This window comes from Bison bison, unplaced genomic scaffold, assembly GCF_000754665.1.
Source record: "Bison bison bison isolate TAMUID 2011002044 unplaced genomic scaffold, Bison_UMD1.0 scf7180017864056, whole genome shotgun sequence".
Taxonomy (NCBI): Eukaryota; Metazoa; Chordata; class Mammalia; order Artiodactyla; family Bovidae; genus Bison; species Bison bison.
The window spans coordinates 912,901-925,623 of NW_011494628.1; positions in this window are offsets into that span (position 1 = coordinate 912,901).

The window sequence follows — 12,723 nt, forward strand, 5'->3', positions numbered from 1 at the left end:
CGATTCTTCCATGAAATTAAAGTACAGCCACTTCATTTCGATGCGGGGTACTCCAGCAGGAAATGTTTGGGAGGGCCTGCTAGAATTAGCAAATTCATTAGAGACCACATTTTTAACTGTTGGGCTGTTTTATTTGACTTGGTGTGGATTACTGTGATAATCAAACGAATCCTTGTGACGCTATCTTTCTTTCCCATCGCACCACTTAGTGCATCCATGTAACTGCTCTAGGGTTACAGGAGTTCTAGGTATATTGTTACCCGGAGGATTAGATGGAGGCAGAGAGTGCCCATGCCCAAATCCATAGGCTGTGGTTTCCCTAACCCACCAAGGTGGCTGGTTTTAACAGACAAACTTACATTATGTCTGTGAGGAAAATGTGCGGGCTCTAATAGCCAGTTCTGGAGACCATACGCTTATATCGCCCCTTTATGAAACTATTATCTATTGCTCTGTAGCCTGAGCAGACCACACCCCTATTCAGTTACAACAGACTTCCCTTTTTTTCACTCTCTAGTGGTATGTTTATACACTTCTAAACCCACCAGCCAATTCCTCCAAATTTAACAGACCAAAGTTAAATAATTTTGTTAGTTTTTTTCATATATCCCATGTAAACATCCATAACATAATATGCTTTCTCAAATTTATTAAGCTACATGAGAACAGACAGAGAGATAACCTCTCCTGACTATGATTTTAATGCTTACTCCTTTTTAAAAAAAAAAAACATAATTGCTATCAGGGTTTATAGTCTTGGTGAGTGGACAATGCATGCTATATGAACATGAAAAGAAATAATATTAAAAATATATAAACTAGTATAATGTGCTTAAAGTTATTGGTGTTTAAAAAAGCAAACATCTAAAGTTAACTTTTATACTGTTTTCATACATATATGCTCTTTACTTCCCTCCATTAATCTAATTTTATGCTTTATTTAAATCTAGGTTATTTTAATTCTGTTTTATCTTCTCAATGACTATATTACAAAATATTCATGAGAATGATTACATTTTAGGGCATCCATGATATCAAAATTTGACTATTACTTGAAGATTGTACTATCAGTATTTTCCAGGAGCATTGTTGGGTTTGCTCTGGATCAACCACTTTTTTAGATACTTTTACCAGTTATTTCTAATAGCTTACTCCTTCCAGGGTCAGTTTATGGTCACAGAACAAGAGAACAATGGGCCCAACACAGGTTTCTATTTCAGCAGGATGCTATGGTAAGTAACAGGCACTGGATTTAAATATCAATAGACCTGGGTTCAGATCCTTGCTCTGCTACTTACTAGCTCTACAATCTCAGACAAGTTTTTTTTTTTTAAACTTCTTTGTGCTTCATATCTTTCAGCTATAAAATGGAAGTTATCACTAAGTGGTTGTAAAGATTAAACTTATTTTTCAAAGATTTAAGATTATGCTGACCTCTTTAAACTCATGACTTAGAAAAACTCAAGTGCAATTAGCCTTGAGCTTTTCTTCATATTTTATTTTTATATGAAGGCAGTGGTTGCAAATTAAGCTTTTTTTAAAAAAAATTCTATCCTCAAACAGTACTATTCCTCATTCAGTCTAGTGATGGTTGCTTCATTTACTCCCAAGTATATCAGGGGCCATGACACAAGGAAGGATATTAAGACCTCCACTTACAGGCACATTTCTCATATTTGCTTTCTGTGATACAAAGGGAGGAACATAAAAAGGAGAAAAACTTTCAAGTAAACCCTACAACTTCCAGCTCTAGCCCTGCAACTTTAATGTTCACTTATTTATGATATTAGACCCTCTCCTTCAATGTGAATCATCAGTTACAAACTGGCATATATTTTACTTTAGGGTTATTGAGGGTTTTATCCTAACTTACAGAGTTACCTAATTTAAAAAGCTTGATCACTTTCCATGCCCAATTTAGGCAACTGAATTTCATATCTTCATTAATGTAATTTATGCCCTTCCTGGAGCCAGCCTCTAAGATAGGTGAAGTGCCTCTCTTCTGGGATCCCATAATATTCTGTACATTAACTACTATGCTCACAATTGTAATTATCCAGTTATGTGTCTGTTTGTCCCACTGCACAGCACCCCTTATAGGCAGGAATTTTATTTTTGCATCCCAAGCACCTAGCAGGGTGCCTGACACATAGCAGGCACTGAATAACGTCTACTGAAGAAATGAATTAATAGCTGAAAGAGTACTTACTGCAAATTATTGTTTTAATCTTCCTCTTCCATCTTTGGAGAGAAACATTGGGGTATTTCTAAATCAGAAGGCAGGAAAATAGAATAATCAGTAATAAGCACATGTTAGGATACTAATATTGAGGGTAGGTGTCAATGGCACCTCGTTCTTGTAACTTAAAAAGAGGAAGATGGAGTTGGGGGCTGGAGAGAATTGCAAATATAGACAGACACATATATTTGTACTATTTACCAGCTCCCAACTAGGCCAAGGTTATTCCTAGTTGGATACAATGAACTATGGCAAGCCAAATAAGAATTTATCACAGTAAACTGCAAGAATGTCTGCCCAAAGGTTGCTTCCAATGGGCATTTGAAACTTAACTCTAATGTAAAAAAAAAAGAAAAACAAAACAACACAAAAAGCAGACGGGGGCTCTGGATGTTTGGCTGCAGGATATTGATTCCTCCTCATACAATGAATCGTAAAGTCAAGCTATATGAATTCTCTTGTTGTCTGTCCTTCTCAAAAAGGGCCAGTTTCTGAAAAGGAGGAGAAACAGTAAACCAAAATGTCTGAGGAGGTCAACCAGACTAAGGATCCTGTACACTTAAAACCTCTTTTTCCTGGATGCTGACAATACAGGGGAGGAATTCAGGAAGAGAAAACAGTGCAGGTTGTGAACTAGGACACTGAGTCCCACCACGTGTGGCCTCTGGTAGCCATTAAGGTGTGTGCTTGTTTCCCCAACTCTTGCTTAGGGGCTGTGATGCCTTATCTCACTTGTGAGGATGTTACAGGATTAAACAGATGGGCCAAAAGAAACACCCAAGGAAGGCAGAGGAGCGGTGTTATTGTATCTGTCGGCGAGCATAGAAGGGAAACTTTGGCTGCTTAGTACTTCTGCCTAGGCCCGAGTCTTCTGTCCCAATGTGGCTTGCAGGTGGGGAAATTAGTGGTTTCAGCTGTGGGCAGATAGGTGGCTACGCAAAAAAAAAAAAAACCACCACCAACAAAACACAACGGTATATAAGCAAATTTTTGTGTGTTAGAGGGGCATGCTGGGCAGCTTGCAGGATCCTAGTTCCCCAACCAGGATTGAACCCAGGCCCTCGGCAGTGAAAGGAATGGAGTCCTAACCACTGGACTGACAGGGAAGTCCTGGACACAAATTTATACCAACAATATCTCTAGAATTGGAATATTTCACTGGTGAATAAGGAAGAAAAATTACACCTTTTTAAAGATAAGGTGCCTCTTTTCTGGTTAGCCAAAGAATGGTATATATGAAGAGGGGAAACTCATTAGTAAGTTTTTATAAAATGGTGATCTAAATTCAGAAAAGATCACTCCTTTAGGTTTTGATCTCAAGAACCATGTCAACATGCCAAATTCAGCTGCCCTATTAGAAGTGCCGTAAACCTTGAGAACAAATGTCTTAGCACACCTGCTAGGTAGGATGGCTTATAATAAGAAAGACAGACATGGCGAGTGTGAGTGAAAATGTGGAGAAATTGGCACCATCATATACTGCTGGTGGGAATGTAAAACAGTGCAGCTGGTTTGCAAAACAGTCTGACAGTTCCTCCCAATAATATACCTAGAGTTACCGTGTGACCCAGCAATTCCACTCCTAGGTATGTACCCAAGAGAAACAAAAACGTTCACACAAAAACCTGCACGATTGTTCATGGCAGCATTATTTGTAATAATCAAAAAACAGTCCAAAGTTTCATCAACTGATGAGAGGATAAATAAAACGTAGTATATCTTTATGATTGAATATTATTCATTGATAGAATACTGACAAACATCACCACATGGATGAACCTGGAAAACATTATGCTAAGTGAAAGAAACCACATACATAAAACCCCACCTATTGTACAATTCCATTTATATAAAATGTCTAGAATAGGAAATTTATAAAGACAGGAAGTAGATTAGGGGTAACCAGGTGTGGGAGCCTGTGGGGAAGGGGGGTGATGGCTAATAGGTTTTCTTTTGAGAAGATGAAAATGTTTATTATAATAATGGTTGTGCGACTCTGATGATACCAAAAGTCATCAAATTGTATGTATGTGAATTCTGTCTCGATAAAGCGGTTTTTTAAAAACAGAATTAATGTTTTATGAAACAAACACAGAGACGACGGATCACTACCCATTTGTCAATCCTGTCCAGTACTTTCCTGCTCTTCCTCTTCATTCAGTGGAAATTTCTTCTATTAGTGGAATTATATATTCTGCGCTTAAAATGTATTTTTGCTACAAAATAATGTTAAAAGAGCATTGTTCTGGGGTACCTTGGGAGGTTTTCCTTGAGCTCCTAAGATGACTGTACTGTCGGCTGAGCCACGAAGCATCGGGTCAGACTGTGCAAACTGGCAGGCCTCTCTGGCTTCTATGACATGCAGATGCTCCATTTGGTTAGCACAGTGTTTTTTAAAAGGTGGATTTTTTTTTCATATTAAAAGAAAATCCAGATTTTGAACAATCTGAGATCTGATCAGCTTGGCTCCACATGTAGGCAGGTGACGATCCTGTGGTCGACCCCCCTGAAGGAGGTGGGTGTTCTGTCGTCTGCCGCAGCCCCACGGTTCCAAAGCACCTGACCTGCCTTCTCACCTGGCTGGCCCCTCGGACACCTGGGTTGGAAAGTCCTGAGCTGGGTCCTTAGGATTTCAGGACTACAACCTGTGATTCTGTAGTGTTCTTTGCTCAGAGGTTCTTCTGAGAAACACTGTCATCACACAGAACACAGAGTGGGAAACTGAGCCAGAGGTCCCTCAGGTGAGGAGCAGAACCATGTTTGGCGCTGTCACAAGTAGCAGGTACTCCTGATGAGAAACAGAGAGTCTGGCTGGCTGTTTGTCAGAGGCTGTCCTACAGCCCAGACAAAAGACTAGAAATTGAGCTTTATATACTGTATCTCTCCTGTGTGCTGGGCTATACAGAGATGATTTCATCTCATCCGCACAGGATGAAAATAATTGTACAAATAATTCTAAGTAGGCTTAGAGAGATCCCTTCAGTTGTCCAAGGTCACACAGCTAGTGAGAAAGTAACAATATCGACCCAGTTCTGACTCCAAAGCTGAAGTTTTCTCCACTAAGCCTCATGGCCTTTCAGTTACTAGCCCAGCTAATAAAATTTTAAAGACAATCACATTTTCCCACCTAAATATACCCCATATCCTCATGGGGATTTGATGTGAGTTTACAGCCTTGACTTTCAAGGTTTTTGAATAGGGCCCATACATTCTGCATATATAAATCTTGAAAAAAGTTTCATGAAACAATACCTAACGTTGTGACGGAGTCTGACTCCTTTTCCCTTAAAATCCTGAATTTACTTGCAACCCACAAATAGGCCCTACAGTTTGCAGAACACTGCAATAAAGGTGGGAGTCAAGAAGCCCGTCTTCCATCAGGGGTAACGACAGCTCTAAGAGGCAAGTGTGGATGCTGCCTACTGATGGGATGGGACTGAAGGGAAGAAACGGCAGGGCAGCTGCTGCATCCAGGTACCTGCAGCCAGAGACCCCCGCACAGCCAAGGAATGAAAGTGAAGTCGCTCAGTCATGTCTGACTCTTTGCGACCTCATGGACTGTAGCCTACCAGGCTCTGCGGTCCAGGCAAGAATACTGGAGTGGGCTGCCATTTCCTTCCTGCTGCCAAATCTGTGGGGCTGAGAAAGATAGGAGACAAGAAGGAAGACTGCCTTGCTCTCCCTGGAAGATCAAGACAAAAGCAGGCATTCCAGGCCTTCGGGAGAAGCAAAGAAGATGCTTGAACATCCCCAAGGCCTAGGGGAGAAATCCTAGCAGAGCCGATAAATATGGAGTTCATCACCTTGGATCTGTCTTTGTCAGAGGCCAGGCAGAGTCTCTCTTCGAGCAGAAGATAGCCTTACCTCCCCACAGGATAGCCTTTTTGTTGGGGAAAAAAAATAGCACCCAAAATGGCTTGTGGGGCTAAATAGAAGGTGACCACCAATCCATACCTGTTATTCATGAAGGTGTTTAAAAAAATCAACAACAGAAAACCTGTGTGCTTTTTTCCCCAAAAGGTTGCTGTTGATCCTTGTTCTAAGGCTTCCTTTTGATTTCCAAGAACAGAAATAAGCAAGTAGGAAGGAGATAGCATGATTTAATATATTCTAGCATACTTACTACCACCAAATTGATAGTCACATTCTGAAACAGAACTCTGCCTGAGAAATATTCATGGCATTTGACCAATGATTTTGCTTCCAAAAAATACTCAGAAAGTAATCAGAAACAAGTAAAAAGCATGAAACATTTGAATATTAACTGCAGAATTATCCATAATGTGTCAACAACCTAGGTGCTCAATGAGTGGCTTGGCTTGGTAAACTGTGGGCCATTCTCATGATAGATTATCATTAGGCTACGATCTTATGTAACAGGAGGGAAAGGGGCAGGACACAACTTTTGAAAGAATAACATAGCCCAAGGACACAACACAAACCACATAAACCAATTAGAATCAAATGGGACCAAGACGGCAGACAAGACTAGGCCTTGATCCTCAATCAGCAAGTGAAATGACACACCCAGAGGGGCCTTGACAGTTCCAAGTGAAAGTGAAAGTGAAGTCGCTCAGTCCTGTCCGACTGTTTTCGACCCTGTAGACTGTAGCCCACCAGGCTCCTTCGTCCATGGGATTCAGGAGTGGGTTGCCATTTCCTTCTCCAGGGGATCTTCCTGACCCAGGAATCGAACCCAGGTCTCCCGCACTGCAGGCAGACACTTTAACCTCTGAGCCACCAGGGAAGCCCATGACAGTTCCAAGGCACTGTCAAAACAAGGAGTGGAAAAAAAAAAAAACAAGGAGTGGGCGGTAGCCCAAATCCTGAAAATCTCCATCCCTTCCCCAAAATGGTTGGAATAATCCTCCCACTCATTAGCATATGAAATTACCCAACCTATACAAAACTAACTGGGCCACATTTTGGGGCCACACTTGCCCTCTGTGATGGCCCACACTCTGTCTGTGGAGTGCGCTTCTTTCCGAATCTGAACAAATCCACATCTTACCACATTCACTTTGTCTCTCAGTGAATTCTTTCTGGGATGAGACATCAAGAATCTGAGCTTCATTCGGTTTTGAAACCAGGTACCAGAGGGTTTTGGCTGGGTTCAAATCCCAAGCAGGGTTGATTCTAATTGGTTGATGCGGTTGTGTCCTTGGGCTATGTTATTCTTTCAAAAGTTGTGCCCTGTTACACTTCCACTGCAAGGGGCACAGGTTCAATTCTTGGTTGGGGAAGTTCCACATGCCACGTAGCGCACCCCCCCACCCCCCAAAACAATTAGAAACAAAAAACCTCTAGTTTCTTAAGAGAAGAAACGTGCTAAAGAAGACTCAAAGATTTAGATCATTAAAAAAGAGTTAGGCCTCATTACTCTAGAAATTCTTCCCCCAAAACAAATATACAATCTATAATATATAAAAATCCTGTACATTTATCATAGCTCTAAAGTTAAGCTGTCTTGGCAGGGGGTGGGTAGGAGGGAGGCTAGAGGGAGTGGATGTATGTATGCATATAGCTGATTCACATTGTTGCACACCAGCATTGTAAAGCAATTATACTGTCACTAAAAAAATAAATAAAAGGCGTCTCCACTGTCATCTAAATCTGACCAGCCTGTTAATGCAGATCAGAATCAGGCATCTGCTAGAAGAAAACTATCAGTGTTTACATGGAAAAACTTTTGCCTCACCACTGATGTGTCTTCTTTAATGACTATTTGCTTGTTTCCCATAATTCAGTCCTGAGTCATCTTCTCTTTGCATCTCTGCTCTCTTAGAGACCCCAGGGACCAACTCCACGTGGAGTTTTAACCTCCATTTCTATGTAAATGACCCCAAGTTTCCCTTTCAGCCTTTGGTTCTGTCCAGGATCGCCCTGCGTCCCAATGTCTCAAGCCTATAGGTCTGGTCCCAAAGCCACACTCCATTCTCATTTCTCTATTTGCCAACTTCCTACACCAGCTCCAATTCTAAGAGTCTCATTCCTCCCTTCTGCTTCCCTCACATCAAATTCTGTAACATTCATGTCACTGTACTTTTGAATCATCCCCCATCCCAATTTTTTTTTTTTTTTCATTTCTATTGCCCCCAGCTGTAGTTCTGGCCTTTATTATTTTGTGGATAAGCATGGAGGCTTTGGAACCAGACACTCCAAAGGTTAAAATCCTGGCCTTGGCACTAACCAGCTGTGTTACTTTGGGCACAGTGAATTAACCTCTCTGAGCTTCAGTTGCTTTGGTAAAATGATAATGCCCCTTTCAAAGGGAAGTTGTGAGTTTAAATTAGCTCATATACATAAAGAGCTGAGCCTAGTATGCAAATTTCTTAGAATTCTGTAAATGAGCACCAGATGTTGGCTGTTTATTTCAGATTATTTCAAAAACTGGTATTATTAATATTTTCCTAACGCATAAAACTCCACTGCTTAAAAACTTTCCATTTAATTACATTTTCTTCCCAATTAACTGCCAAATCCTCACTGGGCCTTCAAGGCCTTTCGGAATCAGGCAAAACTTGTCCCCTTCTCTCTCTCCCACGGCTTTCCTAATTTCCAATCAAATTGGACCTTGTACTCTCCTACCTTCGAGCTTCTGGTCACAGTGTTTCTTTTGCTTTGGAATATCCTTCCCCCAGCCTCCACTAAATCCAACCTGTCCTTTAAAACGTCCCCAACTGTTTACAGTTCTCAACTTGAGCTTTTTCATTTGTGAACTCTGTCTCTTTTGGTTGTACCTTTCTAGTGGCTTTTATGGTGTTATAAATAGAATGGCCATAGATTATTACATATTTTATAACCTACATAAATACATTACACATTATGTTGCCTTACCTGTCTTTGTTTCTCAGCATTCTTTGCCCATCACAGGTATTTAGTAAATGATATCTGAATGTCAGGTGAGGTTCAGTTTTCTGTCCACACCTATCACAATGCTGATACTCCATTTTAATAAACTGTGCCTACAATTTCCTCCCCTTTGCAGAATAAATTACACTCTAGTATGCAGACTCAAGGTATGTGGGGCAAAACCTAGTGTTGTGTTATCATCTTGGTTGGTCAAAATCTGTGGGTGCTGGCAGCTTTATGTGGTTAAAGCCTATTCAGGTTGGTCCCTATTCTGATGGTTTGGAGCAATGGCTTTTATGAACTAGTGTTTTAGCAGATTTTTTTGTTTAGTTTTTACTGTGGGAGGTGTTTTTATAGTTCAGAAGCTTGCAAATATATATATATATATTTTTTTTCAATTCCCAGATCTTATTAAAAGTCCTTAAAGTCAAAACAATACCACCAATAACTAATACTAATTGACTGTATACATGCGTGTACGTGCTCAGTTGTGTCCAACTCTTTGTGACACTACAGATGGTAGCCCGCCAGTCTACTTTATCCATGGGATTTCCCAGGCAAGATTACTGGAGTCAGTTGCCATTTCCTCCTTCAGAGGATCTTCCTAACCTAGGGATTGAACCTGTGTCTCCTGCATTGTCACTCGGATTTTTCACCACTGAGCCATCAGGGGAGCCCAATGGATTGTATGCATGCAGCAAATTTTGAGGTTAACGCAGTTTTGTTGTTGTTTTTTTTCCTGCATATTGCCAGTTATCACAAAAATTCATAAGCTCCCCCAAAATAAGTCCTTCCTGTGTAGCAAATTCATTTTGGCACCAAAATGTGTGCCACTGAATAGTTCAACAAATTCAATTCAGGTTTTAGATTTGGGTAAAGCCAGGTTACATTTGCATGAAACGACTCCAGTGTTACTGGGAGCAACGTGGGTGATGAGGGTTCCCTGTGTGGACCCAGCAGTGGTAGAACAGAAGTGGAGCAAGGTGGACCGGCCCTGCAAGGCCCCAGCAAGGACAGACCCTCCCCTCCGTCTTTTGGTCCCTCTCACGCTGCTAGGGCTCCTGGTACAGGGCTCTGCTCCCCCTCCCTCCACCTCCTCCCTCCCCTCCACCTCACTCCTCCCCGCCTGCTCTTTCTCAACAATGGCTCCTGCTTCACAAACACAGTGCTTAAAGCACCTAGTTCCCGGGATTTATACCTGCCAAGTGCTGTGGGGAACAAGTTTTTCTCAAGCCCAGGAATCAAAAGGCACTTATTTCAACACTTGAGCGAAAAATAGTAACTAAGAAAATCAATAATTTCATCCCAAGCAGGAGAATGGATTTTTATGAGGCCATCTCTATGGTTTCCTGCCCATCTTTTTAAAAAAGTATAATATTAGTCTCTTGAATCTTTTTTCCTCTTGTGTTTTCTTACCTTACCTAAAGAAATGTAAACTTTTTGCAGGTAGAAACGTATGTGAACTGGTAATCGCTCAGTCATGTCTGACTCTTTATGACCCCATGGATTGTAGCCCACCATGCTCCTCTGTCCATGTGATTTCCTAGGCAAGAATACTGGAGTGGGGAGCTATTTCCTCCTCCAGTGGATCTTCCCAACCCAGGGATCGAACCTGGGTCTCCCTCATTGCAGGCAGATTCTTTACTGTCTGAACCACCAGGGAAGCTCAGGAACATATATCCTGACCTAAATATTATGTGGTAATAAGGTGTCTTCAAAAGCTATATGTTTCTTAAAGATAATTAGAAGACTCAAATAATATCTTGACGTGGCTATAAATTCCTTGATGGTTAAAAGTGAGCCTCTTATCTTTTTCAGTTTTTTTTTTTTTAATGGAGCAAAAGAACACAAACGAGATTGGAGGAAGAACTGCTAGAGCAACAGAAGAATGCCAAAGAGGGGAAGGGAGACGCCTACCAGAGTAGAAGCCAGCGCCAGCGTGTTCCACTCTAAAATGTTTCTGAATCTATCCAACATCTAAGAAACGTGGCCCAAGGCGGGTTGTGAGCCCTAAATGTATGGGTGAGATGCTATCTAAATCCACACAGAGCAATAAGAAAGAATGTACATGCGTATCTCCCAAAGCAAAAAGATTGGAAGAGGACCCAAGGCAGAAGACTTGCATTCTTCTAAACTGAGATGCTGACCGCATCATTGCTTGGAACTCTTAAGATTCAAGGACAGACCAGATAAGTGGAGCCAAGAGAGCCTGTGAAGGAAAGGAAACCACTGTCTTACTCTGTTCCAGCTCAGTTCAAGTATTCTTAGTCTTAAATGTGCTACCAAAAACATACGATTGTCACAGTCATAGGTTAACATTTGTAGCTGAGAAAGAATCCACGTGAAACACTTGAAAGAACTCTTTTAGGTAAAACTTTCACTTAGGAAAGTTTCCAAGTTTAATCAGATCCCTTCCCCTTCCTCTGGTCTCTCCTTTACTCTCTGTTGTCTAAGAAATTAAAAAAAAAAAAAAAAGGACCCATCCATTTGTTAGTGAGAGAATAAAGGGAAGGGCAGCATGGAGCTTCTTCCGTAAGAGTGAGAAGGCACATTGTTCAGGTCAAAGTGTCTGTGGATAGTAGGGGAGGGGGCAGAAACTAATATTTATTGGGCGTTTACATATGCTGCTAAGCTGCTAAGTCACTTCAGTCGTGTCCGACTCTGTGTGACCCCATAGACGGCAGCCCACCAGGCTCTGCCGTCCCTGGGATTCTCCAGGCAAGAACGCTGGAGTGGGTTGCCATTTCCTTCTCCAATGCATGAAAGTGAAAAGTGAAAGTGAAGTCGCTCAGTCGTGTCTGACCCTCAGCGACCCCCTTGGACTGCAGCCTTCCAGGCTCCTCCATCCATGGGATTTTCCAGGCAAGAGTACTGGAATGGGGTGCCATTACATATGCTAGGCACCATAAATGCTTTGTATGTAGCGTGTGAAAGTGGCTCAGTAATGTCTGACTCTTTGCAACCCCATGGACTGTAGCCCTCCAGGCTCCTCCGTCCATGGGTTTACCTCCTTATAATTCTCTGTTCCTTGGAGTGGTTGCTACTTCCTTATTTTACAAAGGAGGAAGGTAAGGTGGCCTAGGCTGACCCAGTTAGCCCCTCTGGCTCCAAAGTCCAAGTCTTGTACATGATGTCCTGCATGGATGTCTCCTTATAGTCTCTGCTTTGGTACCTCAAACCCAACGCTCTCAAAAAAGACCCATTTCCTCCTTGGTTCCTCCCTCTCCCTAACTCCCAACAATCAACAAATCATCGAGTCCCATGGTCTCCGCCTCTTTCATCTATGTCTCTGGTCTACCTCCTTCCCTCTTTTGGAAGACCACCATCTTAGTTCAAGCTGTGGTCTCCTGCTTGGGTTTATCCCAACAGTTTCTAACTACCTAACGTCTCTGGGCCTCAGCCTCAGAAAACTCCAAGTGATTTTTCTAAAGTAACTAAGATAATACAATCATGGTATTCCCTGACTTAAAAAACCCTCCTATGACTTCCCACTGCCCTTTAAGAGAGCCTTCAAACATCTTAGTGGAGCGCCATAGTCAGCGTCTGCTGCCCCCTCCTGCCTGATGCCCCACCGTCCCCTCAATCAGGATGACCCTCCACCTGCCCGCCTCCTGCCTGACCTTCAGCTTAGA